At 44.6% G+C, this 27,427-nt stretch overlaps 1 protein-coding gene across 4 annotated transcripts in view; it reads right to left on the bottom strand.

The window, feature by feature from the left end:
* RUNX3 (RUNX family transcription factor 3) overlaps window positions 1–27,427 on the bottom strand; it is a 460,239-nt gene that overhangs the window by 297,305 nt on the left and 135,507 nt on the right. The window lies entirely within an intron of this gene.

Raw genomic sequence — 27,427 nt, 5'->3', positions numbered from 1 at the left:
ACACCAATCAACGATGCCTTTCACTTTATAGTCACCCTAATCTCAAACACGACATACGTCATCCACATCACCGAATACTACACTCAACTCACTGAAGGAAGTATCAAATGTAAAGTCGACTGGCTTCCTTACAAAGTCATTCCTTTCAGCTATCCTCCATATCTGGTCAATTTACCTGCCACATCTGCTGGTCAGCGAAGACTGAGGAGTAAAGACACTGCATCTCACCACCTCTAAATTACACACCTCCCCAAGCATTAAACCGACCTTCACCGGGGCAGCAACCAACCTCCGGAACACACACCCCACAGAGTTGGGAGCCCATCCCACCCTCCTGGCCTTCAGAAATCAATTGAAACTCGTCTTTTCAATATGCACTTAAATTAGCTCTGTCTGACACAGTCCCACCTACGTCCATACCCCCTCCACCCCACCCTCCGTGCCTGCGTGTTTCTAGAATGATTGCCTCTCTGAACGGCATCCATTTTTTGTTCCCCCTGTGTCCCATGTTCAGAACACCTATGCCTACCAGATGTTTCACTGAATTTTAATTATCTATGTATGTTTGTTGCTCATCTAATGCACACCAGTGCCACTTACCGTGCTATATGAAACTGTTAAATGAATAAATGGGTTGGGGTTGTGCAGAAATGACCTCGGCGTTAGGGTGCCCTGAGAAAGGGAAACAGACCGTGAAAGCGGAATAGATATGGAGCTGAAGGAACAAAAGTTGTGAGTGAAAGGAAAAGACACCTGGACAGACACAGGCCTGGTGAGGACTCAGAGATGAGAAAATGTTGGGGGATGGGGAGGTAAAACAAAGGTAGCGACAGTTAGGTGCTATGAAGACAGAAACAATGTGTCGCCGTTGTGATACGCCTAAGATAGGTGAACCCTAAATGGTCCCTCATTTTCGCCGCATGCTTCGTTGCGCTCATGCACTTATTATGTAGGCATTGGAAAGAACGACCCAAGGCCACTCAAGTGCTCTCTAATCGCTCTCACCTTGGCAAAACCATTAAGGCCCGAATTTACAAACAATAATCAGTAGTTCAGGGTACTGCCTGTTTGTCTCCATTTTCTTGTTCTATGATACTCATGAGGTAAACATTTACGCTTTAGAAGTAAAAATTTACAAATTAACATAAGCAGGTAACAAAAAACGACATGAAAAGACAGTTTTTTAAAACACACTGATGAAATGATCACCATAAATAGCAGGAGAGAGAAAACACACAAACATGTCATGAAAACCCATCAAGTACTCTGCCTGATTCATCCACAGCAGACATAGACAAACTCACCTTGAGACTCCTAACTTCTAAAACTGGCCAGAACCACACGCCCACAAATACTAGCTCTGTGGGGCCGATTAACAGAACTAATCTGGGATAAAATCCTAAAATTACTACTTTTGGTATTCACAGAAGGCATTTAGTAGTAGTAAAGTTAGGACTCTTAACTGTACTACTACTAAATGCCTTTTGTGAATACCGAAAGTCGTAAAGTTAGGATTTTGTCTCAGTTTAGTAATAGTAAAGTTAGGAGTCCAAACTTTACTACTACCAAATGCCTTCTGTGAATAGCAAAAGTCGTAAAGTTAGGATTTTGTCCCAGTTTAGTAGTAGTAAAGTTAGGAGTCCTAACTTTCCTACTACTAAATGCCTTCTGTGAATACCAAAAGTAGGAAGTTTAGGATTTTATCTCAGATTAGTTCTGTGAATCGGCCTCACTGTGAATACATAAAGTACAAGCCAACAAACACAGAATAACTTTAGGGCCCAGATTATGAAAGGTGTCAGGCAACGCAGCACAGCACCCAAAGATGCTGTGCTGCGTGACAGGGAGAGCAGGAGGGCGCCATATTCACAGAGATATGGCACCCTCCTCTTCTCTTCCTAGCGCTGGTGCTGATTTCAGCTGTAGTTTACCAGGCACACACCTTAGCGCCACAGTACTAGGGTGTATGCATGAGTCTAGCATAGGTTTTGTACAGGAAGGGTCCTGTACAAAATGCTATGCCTAGACAAGTTTAAATGCTGTCCCTACTGGTGAAGCGTAATTTTGATCTCGCCCTAATATAATGTAGGAGCTCATCATAATTATGTGTAGTCAGCACTCGAATATATTCTGTGTGATAAATTTTATTCAGAGGAGATGGTGTATTGTATATTTAAAGTACTCCACATGAAACCTTATAAGACTTATTAATGTGGTGCATAGACATGTGAGTAATAGAGGTTTTGCAACACTTATATATTAATATTCTAAGGGAAGTTAAAGCTTAGATGTGTCTCATTGTGAAGCCGGTGAAATAAAGTGTGTGTAATGTTTAGGCATATATACGTGTAACATGAAATTATATTCATATTGGTATACTTTGAAATAACATATTTTTCGTAATCTTTTCCAATTTATTGATGTGTTAAGAAACTGTGTGGCCTACTCACAATGAAGTGACGGAGTGCAGCGTTAGCCTTCTTGGCTTAACGCTGCTCTCCGCCACTTCAGAAACACAGGGCTGCACAGTATTTACAAGCCTGCGTTTCACCCTGTGCTTGCGCTAATTGCAGAAAGATTGTTTATGTGGATGAAGGTGTCCCTTCCTGCACATAAACAATCACCAATGGTGTTTTGTAACTTCTTTGTGTGCTGCAGAATGCAGCACACATAGAAGTTGTAACACATCATTAAAAAAAAAATTGTTTATATGTATGAAGGGACACCTTCCTGCACACAAACAATCAATGGCGTTTTGCTGCTTCTATGTGTGCTGCACAATGCAGCACACATACAAACATAAAGAACATTTCACCAGGGTAAGACGAGGATTTTTGTGGTCTTAATTTTGGCGCTGCCTCTTATTTACTCCGCTCTTATAAATATGGGGCAGCATCAAAATCAATGGGTGCTGCGGTGGAAAGCCCACTGCAACACCTATTGCCCTTCCCTTTCACGCTAAGTATAGCGTGAAAGGGGGCCTTATTTACAAGGCAGCGTTAAGCCACATTAAGAGGCTTAACGCTGCCTTGTAAATAAGATGAAGCCCATATCGGCAACTCAACGTTACTAAAAGTGATGTTCTGGTGGCAATAGGGGTTTGTAAATATACCACCGCATTTGGTATATGTTCAGAAATGTGCACGCTTTGGTAACCCTGTGCACTATTACGTTGACATGATTTGTAGGCCCTCGAGAACAGTTTCGGTACTAGCTCACGTTTCGAGTCTAACATCTATTCATTTTTAACCTTCAAAGTAGAATGTGTTTGCTTGTATTTTTGTTTCAATTACAGGTGTGGACAAAGCCTCATTAGTTAGTAAAGAAGGGTTTGTGTTTCAGTGAGATAGCTGGCATGTGAAGAAGGATTTTGGCAAGGAAAAATGCAGAAAAGAGCATGGAGGCGAGTTCCCATGGAGGAAGAGAAGAATGGCCAAGGACGAATGAAGTAGCAACTTATCAATATGGGAAAGGTGATGCCAGTAGACAATTTGTGCTGGAATCATGGAAAGGTAATGGAGTTGATCACGTCATTTACCTTGACTGCAACTAATATCTTAAGCTGTAACTTAGGGGCTGATTACGATGACGGAAGGCCTGCCACAGCCAGACGTGCGTTGTCTGGCCCTCTGCCATCAAACTGCAATTTTCCGTCTGCCATATTAAGATGGCAGGGGGAATCGTTGGTGCAGCGTGAGGGTAGCAAAGACCACCCACCACGGTTCTGCCACAGGCAATCGTTCCGATTGCCTGGCGGACCTGCCCAGCATGTGTATAATGGTGGCGGTACCTAGCAGGCAGCGTCCGCCAAATAACAATGCTGGCTCAAGCCAGCCCTTCCATGGCGGTAAAACCGACCATGGAAAGGCTGGCGGGGATTGGATTTGGGGGCCCTTTGCTGGTCCCCCTTGTGTTGGGGGGTGGTAGTGCACTGGGGGGTACCCATGGTACCCCCCTACATTTCCCAGCACTAAGTGGCAGGCACTGCGTGGTGCCTGCCAAGTAGTGCAGGTAAATGCACTACATGCAGTTTTAGCATTGCGTCGGGTGCTGCAGCCAGCAGCCAGCAGCACCCACCGCAATGTTAATGTAGCAGAATTTGACCGCCATGGTGGCGGTCGCATCATAATCCCAGGTGCGGGACTGCCGCCTTAGAGGTGGGCGGTCCCAGGCCCCGCTACGATGGCAGGCCGATCATGAACGGCCCCTTAGTGATTAACAGAGAGACATTTTAGGACTTCATGAGGTTCAGATTTCTTTTTCTGCTTTGTGTGGCTTCATGCTACATGACCCTTTGTTGGAGTTTCCTCTAGTGAAGACCCTGACAGCTGACACCTTTCTATTATTTATTCTTAATCAGTGTTTCTTAGTTTATGGTTGTCCCTTTTAAGGTAGCATAGGGAAAGATAGCATGCTCATGCTTACCTTTTGAAAATCAACTAAAGCAATTTAATGTTCAAATATTTCTCAAGATCATTTGCATCACTATATCTATATATGTATATTAGTTGTATGCTTTTTGTTATATAGGGTAAATCTCTTTGGGAGATTTGGACTTATTCTGTTTGTTCTATATTTCTATACCATGGTGCTAAGACTGATTTATATCAATCTGTTTCTGAATTTATAATGAAACCTTACTAATCTAAAATGTTAGTTGTAGGGTTCCTATTGTGTAGCCGAGTTGTCTACACTGAAATGAGATTGAATTGGGATTGTTTTCCTCCCTCTTACCTCTCAAGCAACTAATAAGACCATCTGGTTGACTAGGGATGTTTAAGTGAGCCAGAGCTTCCACACTACTTTTTATGTGTCCTGTACAGTGCAACATGCATGCAAAGTCCTAAAAACACGGAGAAATGAAAACATTTCTCTGTTTAATGCCTGCTTTTCAGTGTCGTTACTTTTTGGCACTGAACCCTGTCTATCAATGTTAGTGAATAGGGTTTAGCGTTAAAATGGGAATGGTCATGTAACACCCCCTTGAGACAAAGTAATGCAAAGCAGAGTTTTGCGCTGCTTTGTGTTACTTTCACATACAAACTAACGCTAATAGCAATTATCGTTGGTTGGTAAATCCCAAAACAGGTTTAGCTCCGGGTTTGCGTTGAAAAAGTAACGCTAACCTGATGCTAAACATTTGAGAATCTGGACCAAGATGTTAGATGGTATTAACCCTCTAAATGTTGTGAATTTTTTTCTTATGCACTATTTTCATTGCGGAAGCGCTCAGTTCACATCAGGTCTCGCGCCTTGACACTCCATAGCCAAAGGAGCAAACGTTCTTCCACCCTCTGAAGAGTGTCTCCCACCATCCACCACAGCACTCTGCACATCCTTGTGATGGCTTAAAAGACTGTCACTTCTTTTCAACTTTTAATTAATTTCAGAGCCTTGCTGGAAATTGGAACCTAGACAGCTTCCCTTTATGCATATGCATATTACTGCTCTTTCTTATGTGGTTACACATGGAATGCTGTTATTCATTCCTGCTGGCAATAAAAACCACATGTTTTGCGGAAAGCTTAGCACTCGAAACAAATGCATGAAAGACATAAATATGTTTTGAATGCACAGCACATCGCCATAAATTGAAAAAGCAGAATAAAAAGTTCATATAGCCCTGTATTCTATTTATTTTTCCATTAACATAACAGATATTTCAAATACATACCACCATAGCTTTCCATAACAGCAGAAGGTAAATGTATGCAATGATATGCCAGGTAAAAACAAGCATAAACGAATCCACTCTATAGGGCAGGAGAAAATAAAGTTTTCCTATATTCATCTGCACACCACATTTTGTACTTCATAAATTACACATCTTCCCCCAAATTAGAAGGCAAGTAGATGTGTGTAGGTAAAATCTGTATGAGGAAAATTCACTTTTCAGCTTAAAAATAGCATCAAAAACTCACTTGTGAACAAGCACTCGAATAAAATGTATTAATATCTCTCATCTCAGTAAACCTGTTTTCAAAACCTAAGAAGGATGACATCAAGAGTGAGCCCAGCCAGAATTCAAACTAATAACTTTGGACAGGTGCTTGGACTACTGAGTTAAACAAAAGCTCCTAAAATATTATAATTTAAATACTGTATGCCTTTTATGGTGACTTTGTCAGGAAAACACAAGGATCATCTCAAAAAGTTTAAGTCACAGATTTCAATGGCGCTTCAGGGCAATGCAGTTGATATGCTTCTAGCCTATGGCTGGGTGGAGCTTAAAAGGGGGTGGGGCATGAGAGAAGGGTGGAGCTTAAGGAAAGGTGTAGCTTGAGGAAGGATAGAAGGCTGGGGCTTAATGTTCTGAGATTACTGAAGAGCTTTGAACATTGTCTGTCTTTGACAAAGATTCTTTAAAATTAGACTGAAGTGAGATCACTAAAGTATTCTACAGTTTCACTTACGATCATTAAAATGAAAAGGAGAGTGTTCTTCCTCACTGCGAATGTGCTGTCTTGCAGATTCTACTAATTATTTCATTACAGGGTGAACAGCCTCAACATAGGGCTGCGGTGAGTGTGGAGCATATGTGACCAAAGGAAATGTTGCCTTTGTTAGAATTGGCACCAAAAGAGACAATTCAAACTCATTTGAACCATTCAGCGGATCAATTTTCATCTCATCTCCAAGCACTAAAGATTTTAGCTTCACCACAACCTCCTAATGCACCCAATGTCTGTTCAGAACCATTTTTATGTCCTCATCACCAGTTAGATGGGGTGTGAACCATTATTTCACACCTTTTTCCAGTACATATTTCAAACTCACCAGATCCTGAGAACAACAAGTTTATTTTCATACAATTCAGTGCATTTGTTGGGAAGGGAACATTACCTGCATTGGTATACACACGTGCACTCCTGCCTTGAGTGCCCAACTGCATGTGAAACAATGCAATCATCGGTGACATCATGGTGGTAATGCATTCCAGGGTGGGACTCTCTGCTTCCACTCTTCCCCCCATGAAGGCATTCCACTGCAATGATGGTTATCGGTGCCCACAAATTGTACTGTATTACTAAACTCCTTTCTCATTTATTCTGGCTCCTGCTGCACTTTTGGATCCAGTTTATGCTTTGCTAAATTTGTTAAGGGTATTTGTTCAGTCACAAACTACTTATTACGAGACAGCCACAGTAAGATCTCAGTGGGCTGAAAATTCCCAAATTCTGCCAGGCGAAGTTCTACAGCCACACTTTTCAGCTTTTACTGCCAGCCTGTGGGACTCTTGTCTGTGAAGATTTACGGCATGCACAATCTGCTGTTACAATGGCTCTAGTCAGGGACACGCCTAGGCCCCTGGGCCCATGCCTGTCCCTGACCATGTGAGGCCAATGACCTGTTCAGTGACATGGAGGGGTGCTGCAAATGTGCTCTCATAGTTGACAGTGGATTACTGTCCCTGTCATGGGTGTAAGCATAAAGCCATGGTGTGTGTGTGTGTATGGCGTGTGTGTGTGTGTTTGTGTGTCTAAGTAGTGAAGTCAGTGGGGTCCATTTTGGATACCCCTGGTTGTATCCTGGCACAAGATAGAAGATGAAGATACCTTCCTCGGACAGTAAAAGTGTACTGTCTCTATTTGCTATGGGTGAAGGTTGGAGATCCAGACACTGATCTGCAGAGGATGGAGACAGGCTTGCCTTTAGAAATTCCATGAGGCTCTGTTATCAAGTGGATGCTACTAAGTTCTTACAGAGCACTGCCATTTGGTAGATGGTGGCAATGAAGAGTGGTGCTGCTGTGTTGAGGGGACATCAACTGAATTCAGTGCTTTCTGCTGGAGGAGGGGAGGGTGTGTTTGAAGAGACTTGAAGCTTGCCTGCCTGAGAGAGGGCAGGAGTGTGCCTGGCCCTGCAGAAGAAGAGACTGTCCAGAGGCCCATGCGTGTTTCTGCTGAGGGGAACCCAAAAGAAAGTTAATAACCGAGGAAAGCGTGATAGAGGAGGCCCTCTGATGTGAGAGGGTCTCCCCAATGCCTCAGCATAGTTCCTGGAGGGAACAGTGTCACGTTTTAGCCAGAAGTGTTTCACCCACCAGCGAGTTTGACCATCGGGTGCTGCTGTCACCAAAAAAAAGTAAAAGAATGCATCACTGCTGAACAGAGAGCTCAATCTGCCTAGGAGCACAAATGCCCAAGAGATCACTGTGAGAAGATTTGGCCTGGAGGCCACTAATATTGCCACTGAGTGCCTGCCCGGAGTTAACTTTGAGAGCTGCAGCTGATGTGTTGGGCACTGCCATAAAGACCCGCCTCCGGAGTCCATATTTTGACACTGTCCAGAAAGACTGCTGCTGCAGCCCCGTTCAAAGAATCTAAGCTTGAAGGAGGGACAGTGCACCCACATCTGCTTCACACCCAAACTGTCAAGAACATTTTTGCAGGTAAATCTCAAGGTTTGACAGCCAGGGGATATAAGTCACGAAGGCGCGGACAATCCACCACATTGGCTAGAGACTGTTAATTTGGTGATAAAGAAACAATAAACTGTTGAACTGTGCTGTCTATTGAAACCAGTGTTAACATTTGAGCTAGATCCACCTAAGCGTATTCTTGCCTAACCCTATAGAAGAGCAAGGGATTGGGATAACAGGAATCTTGACTCTAGCAGGAAAAGCGAACAGTTATGGGGAGGGAAGGGTTGCACTGCTTCAATACAGAATGTAGCTTTCAACATTGTTTGTCTTTTTCACTGAACTGTACAGCACTGAGTTGTGGTGTGAAATGAAAAGTACTTTCACGATGGCCATGATGGCAACTACAAGTTAGAGCTGCTCCCAAGCCCCCAGTAAGATCTGTATGCAACCGTGCTTGACAGAAACATAATAAGCCTCCTCTATGTCTGGGGATGCCGGGGACTGTGGAAGGGTACCAACCGCTGGAAAAAGGAACTGTCCAGCTGTGCTGTGGACTTTGATTGTGGGGGCTGCCACGCAGTATGCCCAAGACGGCAGCGCAGGCTTAGACTGGAGTGCAGCGGTCATGGGACATGGATTTCAGCCAGCGGTCAATGGGGAAGCTGGAGAGGTTGAGCCACTGATTGGGGCCCATGGGTGGCCGCCGTGCCTCCCTTTGTGGCGGCCCTGCCCTTCTGGAACTCAGAGGCTTGGTGGACACTGATGCGAGGGCCCATGGGAGAACGGCGCTGCTGTGGGAAGTCAGCAGCTAGAGTAGGGGCCCTCCATCCTGGTGGGCTCCCGCGGGAATGGAGGAGCTCAATTGGGTGAATTGGGACTTGGAGCATTCAGCCCACTGGCTTTGGGTTTGTGCTTGGGCCATAATCTGTTTGACTGTCTTTGGGGGTGCGTGCACCCCTCCGAGATTGACCAATCCCGGGCAGAACCGGACCGGCCCCAAGCTGTTATTGGCAGCTGCGGCGCTCGAAGAGTGAGCTGAATATGTGGAACACCGGTCCTGAAGATTCAATCTCCAGTTTGTTGGGTTTTGGGAGGTGGTTGAGACCTCTGGTTCAGAGCAGCTCCTGGAGGACTGGCTGCAGTCATGGGTTCCTGCTGACCAGTTGTCGACTTGGCTTGTGGTGGAGCGAGCACATAGGTCCTTAGCCCGCCGGCCCATACGTGGCACTGTGTCTCATCCCTGATAGCTCGCATCCTTAACCATCCTGACAGGGATGACGTCCTCTGTGCGGCCAGGGCACACCAGGACCTCCGCTTCCAGAATGTGAAGATCATAGTTCTCCCAGATTACATCTGAGAGGTCCCAGAAATGCAAGCGTTCATTCGAAGAAGTTACACGGAAGCTACAGGACCTCAACCTGCAGTACATGCTCCTTTTACTGGCTTGGCTGAAAGTGATCTTTAACTTCACCTCCTACTTCTTTGTCACCCCAAAACAGTCCCCAGCAGAGGGAGTGCTTCTTGTCTTTCCCCCAAGCCACCCAAGAGGAAGTGGACTCGATCCCGGAGAACTTACTCGCATCCGACTCGGAACGGGGAGGGAGGGTGAAGGGGCAGAGGATGGGAGAAATGGGTCCCAGGGGCCAATCGTGAGGCCCTCCCCAGACAATTAGACTTCTCCTGGTATAATGTGATTTGATACCAGAGGGTTCATGTGATCTTTGCTGTACTGGTCTTGTTTGAGCGGTAGTTGGGCCTGCTGTCGAGGCTACCCCTTGTTGGGGTGCTATGGGAATATATAAGTGTAGTTGTCAGGCACTGCAATCCGAATGATAGGGGGTGCTCCTGGGGATGTAGGTGCAGTTGGCCATTGGCCCTGTTTGATACTGTTCTGTGTGGGGTTAGGGTGACAGACGCTTCTGGGGTAGAAGTATTGTGCGAGGGGAAGTTGGGGAGAGGGCATGTTACGTGTGTTTTGAGTTGTTTGACAATGCAGTCCATACACACTCTTAGTCACTCTTCAGAGTGCATTGTCCATTTCAGTTATGCCATCGCCCCAGGCATGCTTGCACCCTCACCGGGTCTACCAGACGATAGGTATATGGGTTTGACCAGATTACCTTCCTGCCTAGACGGTGGTGGTTAGGAAACTGTCTTGGAGCATGAACCGCCTGCTGGCTCGTATCAAGATATCCACTGTCCTTCGATAAGATAGGTGACTCCAGCTGGCAGTTCTTATGTATCAAGAAACCCACTTGTATGGCCTACATTGCTCCTTTGCTAATTGTTCCCTGGGATCCCTAGGGATTGCCAACTTGCTGCACAGGGTGTTGCCACTGGTGGTGTCCACTTCCCACGTGGACCACCCCCCCAGGGCGCTTTTTGTGAGGACTGAGGGCCATCTGGACGGCAGGCACCATAACTTTCTGTCGGTCTATGTTCTGCTAAATCAGCTCTAGACCACGTTGCACTCTCTGTGTTCCCTCTTACTGACCCTCCCGACAGGGGGTCACAGTGGTGCGGGGGTGACTTTAACGCTGACTCCGACCCTGTATTGGACGTCAGCCGCCCATTGTGGCTGGAGCATTGGACATGGTCCATCACCTTTCAACTTGGGCAGAATACATGGGGCTGTGTGATGCTAGGAGAATATGGCATTGCTGTGATCCCACCTACACCTAGAAGTGTTCGGCACATAAGACCTTTCACGTATTGACCTGGTAGGGCTCCCTGCTGCAGATGTTCTCCAGCTCTTAGAGACTGCTGCACTCCCTAGAGGACTTTTGGATCACTTCCCCTGCGTCAGGTCTCATTGAAGGAGGCCAAACAGTGTTGGAGGGTGTTGACACAAAGGGAATATGGGCATGAGGATAAGTCGGGGAAGCTTCTTAACTGGCTGGCCACAAGGGAGGTTGCTTCAAGGGTGGTGCCCTCAATTACGGACTCTGGTGGGCGCTTGTGTGAGGAAGTTCTTGATGCTGCACAGGTTTTTGAGGATTACTACTGTGCTTTATACGCGGATATGCCTCGGCTCTCTCAAGAGAATGTGCTCCTGCTGCTCCACGACATTCCGCTACCCTGAATTTCCATTCACTAGCCAATGATATGGATCAAGCGCTTATGGTAGAAGCGATCTGTGAGGCACTGTCAGACATGTCAGTGGGTAGGACTCTGGGCCCTGACGGGTTTCTGATGGAGTAATACAGGAGATTCCGGAATCTCCTACACTCCCTCACCTGTTGGCACTGTTTAAGTAGGAGGCGACCCAGGGGACGTTTCCTGAGAAACTCAACACAGCCACTATTGTGGTGCTTCCTAAACCGGGCCAACCACAGGTATTTGTTTCTTGTACCTGCCTATCTCTCTCATCACCACCAGAGTTAAGGTGTTTGCCAGAGTTTTGGGTAATCAGCTGCACAATGCCCTTCCCTTTTAGATTCACCCCTATCAGTGCAGCTTCATGCCATCCCACATGCAGCACAAGACACTGTATTTGTATAGTCCAGATGGCTCTCTCTCAGGCCCACTGCCGCTGTGGCTCCCCAACCCTACTCTTAGTTGACTTTGAAAATGCTTTTGACACCGTGGATTGGTCCTTTTTGAGTACGGTGCTATAGAGAGCTGGGTAGGGGCCTCACCTTCACTCTATCATCAGTCTACTCATTGTCAAACTGGATGCTCAGGTCAGGGTAAAAATTGAGTCTTGTGTTCCCCCATTTCCAATTTATAGAGGCACCCGGTAGGGCTGTCCCCTCTCCCCTCTGTTATTTGCCCTGGCGATTGAGCCGCTGGTGCACTTCATTAGTTTTAACTCATTCATCCAGGGATGATCCTGGAATGGCGGTCTGGAGGAATACTTTGGACTGTACGCAAATTACATCTTAGTGTTCCTAATGACTCAGCGGACTTTAGGTCCTCACTGTTTAGAAATCCTGCGGGTATATTTGGAGGCCTATGGCCTCCAGGTGAACAAGTCAAAATCCCTTTCCCCATTGTTGGTGAAACGAGTATCTGTGCCTGGCAGTCCGCGATCCTCTTGAGCCACCTTTCCTTCAAATACCAGGGTTTCTACATTTAGAGAATTCGAAACTTGGCCTGGAATCCTAATTTGATTCCTCTATTCAAAAGAATGAAAGAGGACCTGCAGAGGTGGGCCCTTCTACCGCTGCATATCCTTGGGAGGGTGGCTCTTTTCAAAAGATGGTCCTGCTTCATTTTCTGTAAGCCTTTTTGAACTTCCCACACTCAATTCCCAGGAAGTGGTTCCAGGCCCTTGCCTCAACTATCTGTACCTTCCTTTGGGCTGGTGTCTGTCCCCGTGTGGCCTTTGTTAATTTCTGCCAATCTCCCTACAAGGGAGGGATGGGTATGGCGGACTTACATGGCTAACATTTGGCCTTGCAGTTGGTCGTGATTAACAACTGGTTTAATGGTGAGTGGGATGACCCAGATAACCTAGCAGAACTAGCCCTGCTTGGCCTTGACAGGTTGACAGACTCGCTGTATGAGGCCCTGATTCCCTGGTCTCTCTCTGAATGCACTCGGACGGTGTTGATGTGCTGAATGGCGGCACTGCATTTTGTGGGCTGGGACAGCAAGCTCACTGGGCAGAACCCCCTATGTCACGGTATTTGACTTCACCATACTGCGGGTCTTAAGGGCTTTGTGCAGTGGGACATGATAGGCATTACTCTTCTCGGAATGTTGGGTCAGGTGCCCATGTGCAGACATTTTACCAGCTGCAGGAGCAGAATCAACTATCACATACTCAGTTTCATAAGTACCTGCAGCTGAGGCATGCTCTCTCGGCTAATATTCCCTTGACAAGCCGATCCTGGAGTTTAGTCCCCTCTAGGCCAAACTGTTGATGGGGAAGCTAAATAAAGGAGCCATCTCCCTGATCTCCTGCTCCCTGATTACCAACAACCCTGATTACATTTTGAGGCTGATGTGGGAGGTCTGGGTGTGGAGTTGGAGGGCCTGGAGTGAAGCAAGGCCAGAATGCCCCCCTGCGAGCTTGCTATCTCTACACTCCACAGGCTGGTCCAGCTTAATTATTTACAAGTCACATGCATGACTCACCCTGTGGCTCCGTCGGGACAGCAGAACTGCCCAGGCCAGCTGTATTAGATGTTCCATACCAGACGCAGATATCTTTCATGTAGTTTGGTCCTGTCGAGGGCTAGTTCCCTTCTGGGAGGTGATCGGGAGGGAAATGTCAGCGGTTTTAGACCGCCAGCCTTCTCTTACCACAAAGGTGACTTTGTTGGGGTTACTGGAGGATGTAGGGGGGCAAAGGAAGGAACTTTTTCTATTGGAGTATCCACACAAGTGGCTAAACAGGATATGCCCGTAAATGGAAGTCACTGACTCCCCCTTTAGTTGCAGAGTGGAGGAGGGGGTGGAATGGTGTGCCCAGCAGGAACAACAGATATCCAAGGCCCAGGGCTGTCCCCACAAACATGAGAAGATTTGGGACAGATGGAGGGAGGAATGACTGAGAAACGATGATGTTAGCTATATTAATATGCTGGTTCAATGACTGTAGTCTTTGTGTTGTGTTTTTGTCTAAAAATCCAGAAAACTTGGTTATTAAAAAAAAAGTACTTTCGTTCTCATAAAAGCAAACAATGGGCTGCACAGTACTTTACTGTGTCTGTTGGCAGATTGTTTAATTTTGAGCTCCTGCTCCTCACACTACCTCACTGAGAAGCCTGTTACTGCTAAGCTATGCCACATTGAGTCAAGTGTGGAAAAGGTTGTACTATTGTGCAGAGTCATCGTGGGAAACGCCCCAGGATGGATACCAATGGCAAACAACCCCAACCACCACAGTCAGGCCCACTAGCCCCTGTATGGATTGTGCTCCCCTGAATGATGTGTGACAACATTTATTTAGTTATTTCATTTTTGTCAATGCTTTGCAAGTGACACCTCTTCTTCTGTGGAGTGTGTGGAACTTGGTTTCAGGTGGAACATTTAGGATTCTTCTAGATTCTATGAATGCATAAATATACTATTAAGGCCATGTTCCAGTGTCTTTATTCAAATAAATAAACTATGTTGTTTCTCCACTGCAGCTTTCACTTATCAACTTTCAATCACAAGAAAGGATTCATTTTTTTGGGCACAATCAGGTATTGCTACTATTGAAAAAGTCAACCCTGGGCACCTTCGACTTGGGACATTTCCACCTTTACGTATTGCTAACTTTTCCAGGATGATTAGTTGAGTTGTGCATATCTTAGCAATTTTAACTTCATCTTTCATCCTACTGCCAATTTGGTTGTGACTCCGGCTTTGGCACTGAGATGGCATCAATTGATATGGTGAACGATGCTGTGCACATGCTCGGTATGGCAGAATGGAGGTGCCTCTCTACTTGTTTTCTTGGGCCTCTCAGCAGCATTTGACATAGTTGACCTTGGAACACTCTAATCTATTCTTTCTGCATGCATGTGAATTGGATGATATTAATGTGTCCTATTTGCAGTAGCATAGCTAGTGTGTCGTAGATGGCTGCTGTTTGAACTATAAAATGCCACAATAATCAGGGTTCAGTTGATCCCTCAGGCCTCTGGGCCTTGGTGCCACTGCACCTGTTGCACCAATTGAAGCTACAACCCAGACTATATGTGCCTACTTGGATCATCCAGATAGAAAATTCATGCCAGACTAATTCTAATGATGTTTGTGGTGCGATTTGGGCCATTCTTGTCAACATTTCTTTCTAACATGTACATGGCTCCACCAGAGGATCTGGTGCTGAGCACAATCATCCTCATTAATTAGTAAGCTGGTGATATGTAGCCCTACCCAAAGGTGGTATGTCGAAGGGATGTCCACCACTGTTGACACCGGATAATTAAAGGTGAATTATTTTATATACATAATCCTGCCACACCGTACCTTTGCTACACTTTATGTTAGCTCCAATTTTTAACTATCAGGCTCACATTTCAATTATACTTAAAGTTTGCACAATTTAGGGCTGGTGTACGGAGCATTTCTTTGGTCACAAACACTCCGAGTTTGCAAGGGCAAAAATCCTCTTTGAATGTATTAATTCCATTTTAGGAATCAGATTTTTTTTTTACCAACTCCTAAAATGGGATTGTGATCTCATACTAATTTGGTATTTGTAGGGGGCGTGTTGTATGCATCCCTTCCAAATACGGGTTTGGCATATGATGTATCAATCTTTTTTTACCAAAATTTCTTTCACTCCTGAATTGAAGTGGTTACCCGGTCACCAAGAGGAAGTACTTATTGGAGAGTAGTCAGCTGTCAAGATGCCCACTCCTAAGTCTCAAACAAATGTAAAAAAAGAAAGTAACATTTTTTTAAACACAGCACAATTAGTTTTAAGGAAAACAAGCTACATTTAAAAAAAGTTTACTATATATAAAAGCGATGAAAGATGCCGGGATCTGCTGTGGCTAGCAGGTCACCATTCAAGTGATGGCCTCCAGTTGGAATGATTAGCAATTTGCTACCTACTTCATTAATATTCCTGTGGTATGGTGGATTTTAACCCACTCTGAATCAGACTTTAACAAACAGCTCGATTAGTGCATAGGTTAGATCGTAAAATGCTTTAGAGGTTCCAAAAATATTGGCCTTAAATTGTGACCATTTTTTACAACCAGTAAATAGTACATCTGGCCCTTAGAATCTCCTCTTTAGGAGAATGAAACATTTTTTTAATCCAAGAAATATTAGTTCAAGCTTCCACTCATCGGTCACATGACAGGATGATGGTAACACACTCCACAGTGGGGCTCTCTGCTTCTTTCTTTCCCCTCTGAAGGCATTAGACTGAAAAGCTGGTTATTGGTGCTGTTAGAAATGGGGGTATCTATTGGCAGAGGTAGGTACCTTTGTCCAAATAGGGACCCTTGCTTCTAGTCAGGATAAGGATGAAACACACTTTAGATAACCCTTGCTCACCCCCTTGGTAGCTTGACATGAGTAGACAGGCTTATCCCAAAGGCAATGTGTAAAGAATTTGTACTTAAAACATACAGTACTACAGTGATAACCCTACAAATGAACACCACACCAGTTTGGAAAAATAAAGTACCTTTATATATATTCAACAAGACCAACATGACAAACATCCAACATACAGGAAGTGAACTAGCACTTAAAAACAGTTACTTCCAAAATAAAGCTTGTAGGAAACAAATAGCTCCACCTGGGGCTATTGCGACGTTGTGACAGCAATGAATCCAAAGTACGGTGCCGACCGCGAGTTGCGCGGCGTCAGCCATGGAGTCACATGGACCCCCAAACAAACAGAACCTTCGGATAACAAAGTCTTTGACTATGGATGGCATTGTGGAGGTGAGGCGTTGTTGCCGAAGTCGAGACCGGCTCCCTGGCTGCCACGGGGGAGGTGCGGCATCTTGTCTGCGAGGAGGAAACGTGTTGATTTTAGGACAGGGGAAGTCGGTGAGGCGTCAGTTCTGGAAACAAGCATAATGAAACCGGTATCGGGGCATCACGCCTCAACAGCTAGGCTAGCTTGAATCCAGTGGCCCAGTGAGCACAGATCCCATGTCTGGGAATACCCTTCCCACTTAAGGCAACAAATGCAAAAGAAACAAATGATGGACGAAATACTGAACAATGCAAACATTCACCCTCAGTCACAAAGATCTGGGGAAATCTCCATGACACTGGAGTCAAGCTAGCCTGGCCGATGAGGGGCGAAACACCAAAACCAGTCCTAGGATGCTTGCTTCCAGTCCAGGAGGACTTGGCTTGGCAGTTCGGGCTGGATTGTTTCCATGGGGACAGGGTCAAGACTGATTTGCATATGGCTGGGTTTAACTGGAATGGGCATGGGGAGCAAAAAAAGGATAGATTTAGGCCCAGATCTTTGATCTGGGGTGAATGTATGACATCGATCAGCATTCTGTCCATCAATTGCTCTTTTTGCATTTGTCACCCTAAGTGGGACGTGTATGCCCAGACGTGGGTCCCATGCTCCCCATGCCACTGGAGTCAAGCTAGCCTGGCTGGTTAGGGGGGAAACTCTGAAACAGGTCCTCGGATGCTTGTTTCCAGTCCAGGGAGGATGTGGCTTGGCAGTTCGGGCTGGACTGTTCCCATGGGGAACAGGTTCAAGATTGATTTGCATATGGCTGGGTCTTAACTGGAATGGGCATGGGGAGCAAAAAAAGGATGGATTTAGGCCCAGATCTCTGTACTGGGAGAATGTATGACATTGTTCAGCATTCTGACCATGAATTGTTCTTTTTGCGGTTGAAAATTCTGGTCAGTTTTTGAGTCGAATACAATGATTCATCTGGGCCTTAGTCAGCGCAATACATACAAATATTCATTTTTTTCCACTGGGTACATGTGTGTGTAATCCACAATGGTACAAATATTGCCTTTAAGCTCCTCTTGAATGTTCTTAATGAGTGGATTAAAGAGTCCGGGGCTATACACCCTTTTATTCAGAATAAAATTCATTCACCGTAACTCTCATTATCACCTTTCACCTAGGCTGTCCGTTACACAAGTTCCTGGTTCCTGATTTCAAGACTTTACACCTTGGTTTGAGTCTTTTCCAGTGATTACATTGTGCCAGTGATTGTCATGTTTGGGGATTAAACTTAATTTTCAACAACATACTTTGATCCACAGCAAGAGAAAGTAAAGCAGAAAAGGTAGAGATATGTTCCTCAGATTAGGTGCTTTGCTCAATTTGGCACACTGGACAGTTGCCCAATGGCGGCTGCTTTCATTTGAAAGTGGTGAGGAGAATATTTTGACGCGCTTACAGGCACTGTGTGAAATCGGCAAAGCTCTTAAACGTTGTTGTTGAAAATTGCAGTTTCTGGTTTGCTAGGGTATGCACTTAAGCCAGGCAGAACCCACCACTCTAGTCAGGGCAAGTACGTTACACACCACTGATAACCTGTGCTCACCCTCTGGTAGCTTGGCGCAGATAAGTCAGGCTTGTCATCGGTGGTAATGTGTAAAGCGTTTGCTCAAAACACTCACACAGAAACACAATGAACACACCACAAAAGAGACTCCACACAGGATTATATAAAAATATATATAGTATATTGTACATAAAAGCAGACCAAAATGACATGAACCATAAATACTGTGCATACTAGTCAAATACTTAGATGGTACTTGTTATCCTGTACAAGACTAAAACAGCATTTATCCTAACAGTAGTGCAAGAAAGGTAGCAGTAACAATAAGTAAACTCTGGGCCTACCATGCAATTTCTTACAGGGTATTTGTTAGCTCGAACACACTAGGGTCAAAACGGCATGTATCATAAAATACTTGGCATGTGAGGCACAGAAGAACACATTAGTAATTGCTTTGCAAATGTTTCAGGATGTTTAGGGTAAATCATTTACAATTAAATGAACATATGGACATAGCACATCTTTTACCGGTTATTGGTCATTTCAGTGCACCCTAATACATCAAAAAGACAACCTATGTGGCCCCGATGTGCTTGAGCACCTACTATCAGTTATACAGTAATTTCAGGGGCAGTTCTCCCAAAGGCAACCCGTTACTACTCGAGGGCCTCCTTTGAGGACTCTCCCCGTCGTACCCTCTTAAGAGGAGAAGATGCCCCAAATGTGTGCCCTCGCAGGTAGGGGGACACAAATTGCCAGAATTAGTAGGGAGGCCATGCTGTGTCCCCCTGTGTTCAGGATTACCATATGCAGCTGCCCGTGAGAGCGCATGGTAGCTGCTAAACTCCCAGGGATTGTGGTGAAGTCAAGGCTAAGCCAATGCCCTCAGTGTGAAGAGGAAGTAAAACTACAGTTCCTGCACTCCCCCAGGACCATCTTTAAAGCGAGGTGAGGTCAAGCTGCCACGGGGGACAGTCTCTGGTAAAGACTCCATAATCGGTGTCTTTCTCTCTCTGGGTCTGTGTGACGCTGTGCCAATCTCTTGGGGAGAGAAGGCAGCGCACAAAGTTTCTCTAACAACACCTCCGGGCCAGAAGGCAGCGAGTGACATGTTGGTGTTGCTGTGAACTCCACCATGTTCACAGCATGGCAACTCTACTCCCTTCTGATCAGGAATTCCACTTAAAAACGTATAAGGGAATTCCAAATGTTAGCCTATGCAAGGAGTAGGCCTCACAGTGGAGATAAACAAAATGTCTGTTGTCGCTACCAGGACATGCCACACAATAAAGGCACATGTTCTACATTTTACATAAACAACACCGTGCCCGTAGGGCAACCTAGGGCCTAGCTTAGGGGTGACCTATGTATACTAAGAGGGGAGTTTAGGGACTAGCAAGTAGTTTTAAATGCCACGTCAAAAGTGGCAGTAAACTGAGCATGCTAGCCCTGCAGTGGCAGGCCAGAGACAGGTTTGAAAGACTACTTCTGTGGGTGGCACAAACAGTGCTGCAGGCCCACTAGTAGCATTTAATTTACAGGCCCTGGGTATATGGGATACCACTTTACAAGGGAGTTACAAGTAAATCAAATATGCCAAACAGGTGTAAACCAATCCTATCATGTTTAGAGGGGAGAGAGAGAGCACATGCACTTTAGCACTGATTAGCAGTGGTAAAGTGCCCAGAGTCCTAAAGCAAACAAAAAGGTCAGATGAAGGAAAAAAGTTTGGTGATAACGCAGCAAAAAGGGCCAGTTCCAACAGTGGTCTGTTAGAAACAGTGGGGCAGATTTATGTTCCCTGGCGCATCCCTGCAAATCAGCATGGATGCGCCACGGAAGATGCGTCACGCAAGTTTGCCCTTGCGCCACCGCAGTTGCGCCGCATTTACAATGCGGCGCATCATGGCGCAAGGAAAAGCAGATACGTGACGCATCTGCCGGCGTAAGGTTGGCGCAGTGCTGAAGTTGCGTTGCAAGCGCGACGCAACTCCAGCACTGTTCCAACCTTTCCTATCCCTAACATGGTGCGTCAAGCCTTACGCCTGCTTCAAGCAGGCGCAGGGTTTTGACGCGTCAGCGTTGGGAAAGTGACTCAGTGAAATCTTATAGATTTCACTGAGTCACTTTTCAGGGGCGTTCCTGCGACGGAACGCCCCCCCTGAGTTGAAACGCCCACATGAAACCTGACGCAGGTTTCATGTGGCGCAGGGCTTTATACCGTGACGCATCTCCATAGATGCGTCACGATGTAAATGGGGCGCAACATGGCGCAGGGTTTACGTCGCCGCTGCGTCACAAAAGTGACGCAACGGCGGCGTAAAAGTGGCACAAGTCCGATATAAATCTACCCCACGATTGAGAGCTCTGGAGTTGAGGCTGAAGAAAAGGCAGTGGGAGTTTCTCCCATTTCCTGTTAGTGGATAGAAAACCAGTTTTAAATTAAAAGAAATAGCGTACTTACCCAATGTTTGCAGAGTCCCACACTCAACTCCCCTAACCAGTCTACAAGCTGTTCTAATACTGCTGATTAAATTTACTCACATGAGAGAAGTGCTAGGATTGGTTGGAGTGGCCTGGCTCTGTGCTCCTATAGACACTGGACGTTACAAAAAACAAATGATGGACGGAATGCTGACAATGCGGACATTCTCCCCCAGTCAAGAGATCTGGGTTAAATCCATCGTTCTTTTGCCCACTACACCACCCCAGTTTAGACATGGCCATATGCAAATCAGTCTTGTCCCTGTGCCTCATGGGAACAGTCCAGCCCGAACTGCCAAGCCATGTCTTCCCTGGACCGGAATCAAGCATCCTAGGACCGGTTTCTGGCTATCAGCCGTCATCAGCCAGGATAGCTTGACTCCAGTGACGTAGTGAGCACGGGTCCCACGTCTGGGAATACCCATCCCACTTAGGGCGAAAAGCGTTACAAAAAACAAATGATGGACGGAATGCTGACAATGCAGACATTCTCCCCCAGTCAAGAGATCTGGGTTAAATCCATTGTTCTTTTGCCCACTACACCACCCCAGTTTAGACATGGTCATATGCAAATCAGTCTTGACCCTGTGCCTCATGGGAACAGTCCAGCCCGAACTGCCAAGCCATGTCTTCCCTGGACCGGAATCAAGCATCCTAGGACCGGTGTCTGGCTATCAGCCGTCATCAGCCAGGATAGCTTGACTCCAGTGGCGTAGTGAGCACGGGTCCCACGTCTGGGAATACCCATCCCACTTAGGGCGAAAAGCGTTACAAAAAACAAATGATGGACGGAATGCTGACAATGCAGACATTCTCCCCCAGTCAAGAGATCTAGGTTAAATCCATCGTTCTTTTGCCCACTACATGGTTCCCTTGCTCTCCATGCCACTGGAATCAAGCTATCCTGGCTGAAGAGGGGTGAAACCCCGAAACCGGTCCTAGGATGCTTGTTTCCAGTCCAGGGAGGCCCTGGCTTGGCAGTTCGGGCTGGACTGTTCCCATGAGGCACAGGGTCAAGACTGATTTGCATATGTCTGGGTTCAAACTGGAACGGCAACGTGAGCAAAAAACCGATGGATTTAGGCCCAGATCTCTGTACTGGGGTGAATGTATGACATTGTTCTGCATTCTGTCCATCAATTGTTGTTTTTGCATTTGTCACCCCGAGTGGGAAGGGTATGCCCAGATGTGGGTCCCTTGCTCTCCATGCCACTGGAATCAAGCTATCCTGGCTGAAGAGGGGTGAAACCCCGAAACCGGTCCTAGGATGCTTGTTTCCAGTCCAGGGAGGACCTGGCTTGGCAGTTCGGGCTGGACTGTTCCCATGAGGCACAGGGTCAAGACTGATTTGCATATGGCTGGGTTCAAACTGGAACGGCATGGTGAGCAAAAAAACGATGGATTTAGGCCCAGATCTCTGTACTGGGGTGAATGTATGACATTGTTCTGCATTCTGTCCATCAATTGTTGTTTTTGCATTTGTCACCCCGAGTGGGAAGGGTATGCCCAGACGTGGGTCCCTTACTCTCCATGCCACTGGAATCAAGCTATCCTGGCTGAAGAGGGGTGAAACCCCGAAACCGGTCCTAGGATGCTTGTTTCCAGTCCAGGGAGGACCTGGCTTGGCAGTTCGGGCTGGACTGTTCCCATGAGGCACAGGGTCAAGACTGATTTGCATATGGCTGGGTTCAAACTGGAACGGCATGGTGAGCAAAAAAACGATGGATTTAGGCCCAGATCTCTGTACTGGGGTGAATGTATGACATTGTTCTGCATTCTGTCCATCAATTGTTGTTTTTGCCTATAGACACTGGAGGCCTGTGCCTGTTCTCTATCCAGATGTTTAACACAGCTTAGGTTGGAGAGGTTTAAAGTGTGCATGTCAGGCTGGCTGTCTCAAGACAGCCTGCCAAAGTGACATACAAAGTTTAAACTGGAGTAACTATCCCTGCTTCCTGCTGCTGCCAATCAGCAGCAATGGTCCGCCCTACCCTGACACTCTGCTTGGGTTTGGCCATATTGAAAAATAAAATGGAAACAAAATCATCGTATTACCATTCCATTTTTCATATTTGCTGGCCTTGCAGTGGGGTGGGCAATGCTCCTCCGCCCTAATGGAGGAACTGCTGCTGCAACTGCCTTGTCCCCTTACATGGTTGGGCGAGGGATGAGCTTGGTGCAACAATCAGGCCCTTACAACAGAGATTGAGTGGCAACAAGAGTGGGTTAGTAGACCAAGTGAGAGGCACCAAAATGTGGTGTTTGTTTTCTTTCTGTACAACTACAGGGAGGTACAGATTCATGACTGAGAACTATTATATGATGCTTTTATCTGAACGAGAGCACAGAGAGCGAAGAAATGTCCTCCAGGGAAGCATACATGTGTATGCTCCCCAGCCACAATGTATAGGCTTTTGTGTCACCTGTGTTGAGAAAAGTTCCTTGGAGCAGTTCTGCAATTAAGAGGACCTCCTCCAGGCAGTGCGTAGTAGTGTGGTCCAACTTTGTGTGTGTGTTGCCCTCTGTTCTAGATTTGTGGTAGTTTGATTGGATTACGTGTTTTCGCTGTGTACCTGATAAAGCTTCATTGCTGTGGACGGCACAACTGTGACTGGGGTCCTGTGGCCTAAGTGTTTCCTTGTACAGTAGCCCTGGAGCTCGAACTCCAGTTAAACATGAAAAGGAAAGCACAGTGCTTAGAAGCAATACCTAAGAGCGATGATTTTTCATGCATCAGAGGTGGAAGGTGGGCTGTTCATCAATGTCACTCCTGTTCATCTGATTAGTCTTCACTTTATTGCTGAAATTATTGATTATTCTATAATTGAAGGCAGGCTGACTATTTCACAGCAGCTGGCATAGTCACTGTGCTCTTTGACTTGACCCAATCCCTACCTTTCTACAGCCTTTCATTATTTTGTTGAGTTATTGATCTGGTGGAATTTTCATGTTGTCTGCTAAGTTCTGCAAAGTTTATGAGCGTCACACTTTACAAAGTTACAAACTCAAAACTTAGCATGCATATGAACATTTTAGCAAAAACAGTTTTGCATAAATTGTTTTCTGCAGGAACCTTTTAGCATCATAATTCGGAAAAAAATTCAGAGAGAATCCAATATAAAAGATTTACAAGAATGGCAGCTTTATCAGATGATAACATTATTTCTATGAGTTACACAATACTGTGTATACCCATAAATAATGACCTCCTTACACGCACTACGAATTTGGAAATGTCATTGCCACTGGTCATTAAGAGAAAATTGTATCAGTTTATCTCGGTTGGAAAATCTTTTCATCCGTACAAGAGCTTTTATTAGTGTACATGTAAAATCTGCGGTTAGTGGTCTTGGTGCCTTTTGTATTCACATCGGTTTTGCTCCCAGCTGCCTCACAGTCTATCCACCCATGTACCAACAGTCTACTGTAATATCACATGAAAGTCAGCACTTGATCACTCCAGAACTTCTGCACAATAGCAATTACACAGACATCTGCACAGAGAGATATTCAGAAAGAAAGGGTAAAGCCTGAGACATGCAACTTCAGTCTCTTAATGAGTCTAATGCTGCAATAAAGATCTTCAAGCTAAACAACACTGACACAGCAGGAGTGTAACAATATTACTCCTGCTGTGACAGTTACTTCTTTGACAGTACTAGAACTGGTACCTCACAAGACTTACAATTTCCTTGGGCTGACAAAAAATGGATGAAGTGAACAAAGGCCACGATGTCTTTCTTACATTCATGCATTCATACAAGATGAACATGACTCAGAGGGACATATACACGTCTATAGTTACTCATGTATATCTGCTACTACACTTTTTTGGCTGTTCTCCATTTCCAAGTGTATATTTACAACATGGTGTAGTCCTGCATGTCTCCACACCCTCAAATCAGGGGTTGGAGTCCCCTACAACATAAGTTACCAGTGTAAAGTTACTACTTTTCACGTGTAGGTGGAGATCTCCACCACCATGACAAAGACCCTCTAGAGGAAAATTAAGTGAAAATTATTTAACTTTATTATTAAAAAAAAAAGTATAAGATACCAGTAAATTTAATTTAAAATAGTTATTGTTCACTTAGAACTAATAAAAGAAATTGTTACTTATCATAATATAATGAAAATAATTGTGTAACTAAATCATTAAGCGTAGTAATATGATTTAAACATTATTTTTAAACAATAAATACATTATTACAAATAATAAAAAATTCCCATCCTTACTAACAATTTAATCTTTATTTTTTATTTATATATTTAACCTGTAGTTTGTTCTATTAAAAGTTATCTCTTGAATTAATTTGTTTTATTTAATTTTATAGTTAAAGTTTAAAAGTTACATTTATTAAAAATGTATATATTTATATACACACACATATATATATATTCACTGAAAAAACCATAGGTTTCACACACGTTATAGTTAGGAATTAGCATTTAAAAAACCTTAGAAATTCAGTGAAAAAACCATAGGTTTCACACATGTTATAGTTAGCTGGACATTTTACTCGTAAAAAACCAATGAAATTGCCCCGTTATAGTTAGTTCAGCTAACTATAACTCGCGCGCCCGCAATGCACTGCTGATGACGTCACATATTACATCACTCATGACATGGTCAGTGACATCACTCATGACATCACTGATGACATCTCAAATGACATCACTGATGACCTCACTGATGACATCATCCAGTGAATGTGTGTTTTTCTGAAAATTAAATATGTTTTATATATGTATATCTCAAGGTCAATGGAAGAATAAATGGGTATATAAGTGTCTAAATGGATGATTTGTTTTTGAAAAATTGATTGTGTAACTGACTGATTAAGTGTATCTCTCACTTTGTGTATAAGTGGCTGCATGGGTTGGTGAGTAGCTACATGGGTGTCTATATAGGTTATTAGTTGTTTTTTTGAGTATCAGTCTGAGTGTCTGTATGGTACGGTGGGGGGTATTACGTAGTGCATAGATGCATGAATGAGTGACTCACTGTTTGTATGTGTTGAAGACAGCATGTGTGCAGGACTGTATGGGTGGATGAGTGTGTGTATGGGTGTGTTAGTGAGTGAATGACTGTCTCAATAGTGTCTTCAGGAGTAACTACATATGTTTTAAACTAGTATATGTGACTATTGGTGTATATATGTGAGTATATGTGAGAGGGAGAGATTGAAAGAGTTCCTGTATGAATAAGTATGTGTTTCTATAAGTGATTGTTTAAAAGACTAAGTATGTGTAAGTTTCCGTAGAAGTAAGTATGGTGGTGTGTGTATTACTGTATATGCAAGTAAATGTATGTTTTATTCTTTATTAGCATGAGTGACTATGTGTGTGAGTAACTCTATGGATGAGTGGCATTGTGTAACAGGATGTATAGATGTATGAGTACATATGATGAGTGAGTACATGTATGAGTGACTGTATAGGACTGTTGGTGAATGAGTGGATGTGTATGTGGATCTTAGAATTACTGAAGAGGTTGTTGTAACTGGTATTGGTATGTCCATTGTTTTGAAATTTTTAGTCTCTATTTTTGAATGTGTGTATCAAAGCTTATATTAAGGTGAGAGGAGGTCTGCCACTCTATCACAAGGATGATGTCATCAGTGAGGTCATCAGTGATGTCATTTGAGATGTCATCAGTGATGTCATGAGTGATGTCACTGACCATGTCATGAGTGATGTAATATGTGACGTCATCAGCAGTGCATTGCGGGCGCGCGAGTTATAGTTAGCTGAACTAACTATAACGGGGCAATTTCATTGGTTTTTTACGAGTAAAATGTCCAGCTAACTATAACATGTGTGAAACCTATGGTTTTTTCACTGAATTTCTAAGGTTTTTTAAATGCTAATTCCTAACTATAACGTGTGTGAAACCTATGGTTTTTTCAGTGAATTTCTAAGGTTTTTTAAATGCTAATTCCTAACTATAACGTGTGTGAAACCCATGGTTTTTTCAGTGAATTTGCAAGGTTTTTTAAATGCTAATTCCTAACTATAACGTGTGTGAAACCCATGGTTTTTTCAGTGAATTTGCAAGGTTTTTTAAATGCTATTTTTTTTTTATATTCTTCATTTTTTTCAAACATATTTTTATTTTAATTTTCTTATCTTTTATAAAGACTATGCTTTAATTTTTAAAATCCTTAAATATTTTTTTTATATATATTTTTTAAAATAAACATGTAAAATTTATTTCCAGATTTTTTTTTTTTTTTTTTTTTTTTTATAGTACGCGTACCGTAAGCTCACGGTAAGCGTACGGTTTACGCAACGTCCGTAATCTATCTACGCTGCTTGCGCATAGTTACGTACTTTGCGTAGCCGCGCGTACTGCGCGTGGGACGCGTGCGCGCTTACGCAACACGCGCACGTTACGCGGAAGTGCCGGGAAATGACTGTTATGCGCATGCGCGCAAGCGCGTGTCTTTTTTACGCGCACGCGTACTTTTTGCCGTAAGCGTACCGTAAGCGTACCGTAAGCGTACGGTAGGTCATGTGATCATGAAACACAACTTTTGATTGGTGGAAACTACTTTCAGTTCTAGAACTCTCCTACACCACACCCATTCCCCTCATTTCTGCTTGTGATCCCTTGGAAGAAGGAGCTGGTTTGTCTTTGGGATACGATGGCAGAACAGCAGAGCCCTTCTGAGAG

This window comes from Triturus cristatus, chromosome 3_2 (genome assembly GCF_964204655.1).
Source record: "Triturus cristatus chromosome 3_2, aTriCri1.1, whole genome shotgun sequence".
NCBI classification, from domain to species: domain Eukaryota; kingdom Metazoa; phylum Chordata; class Amphibia; order Caudata; family Salamandridae; genus Triturus; species Triturus cristatus.
This window is presented reverse-complemented; position numbering and strand designations above follow the sequence as displayed.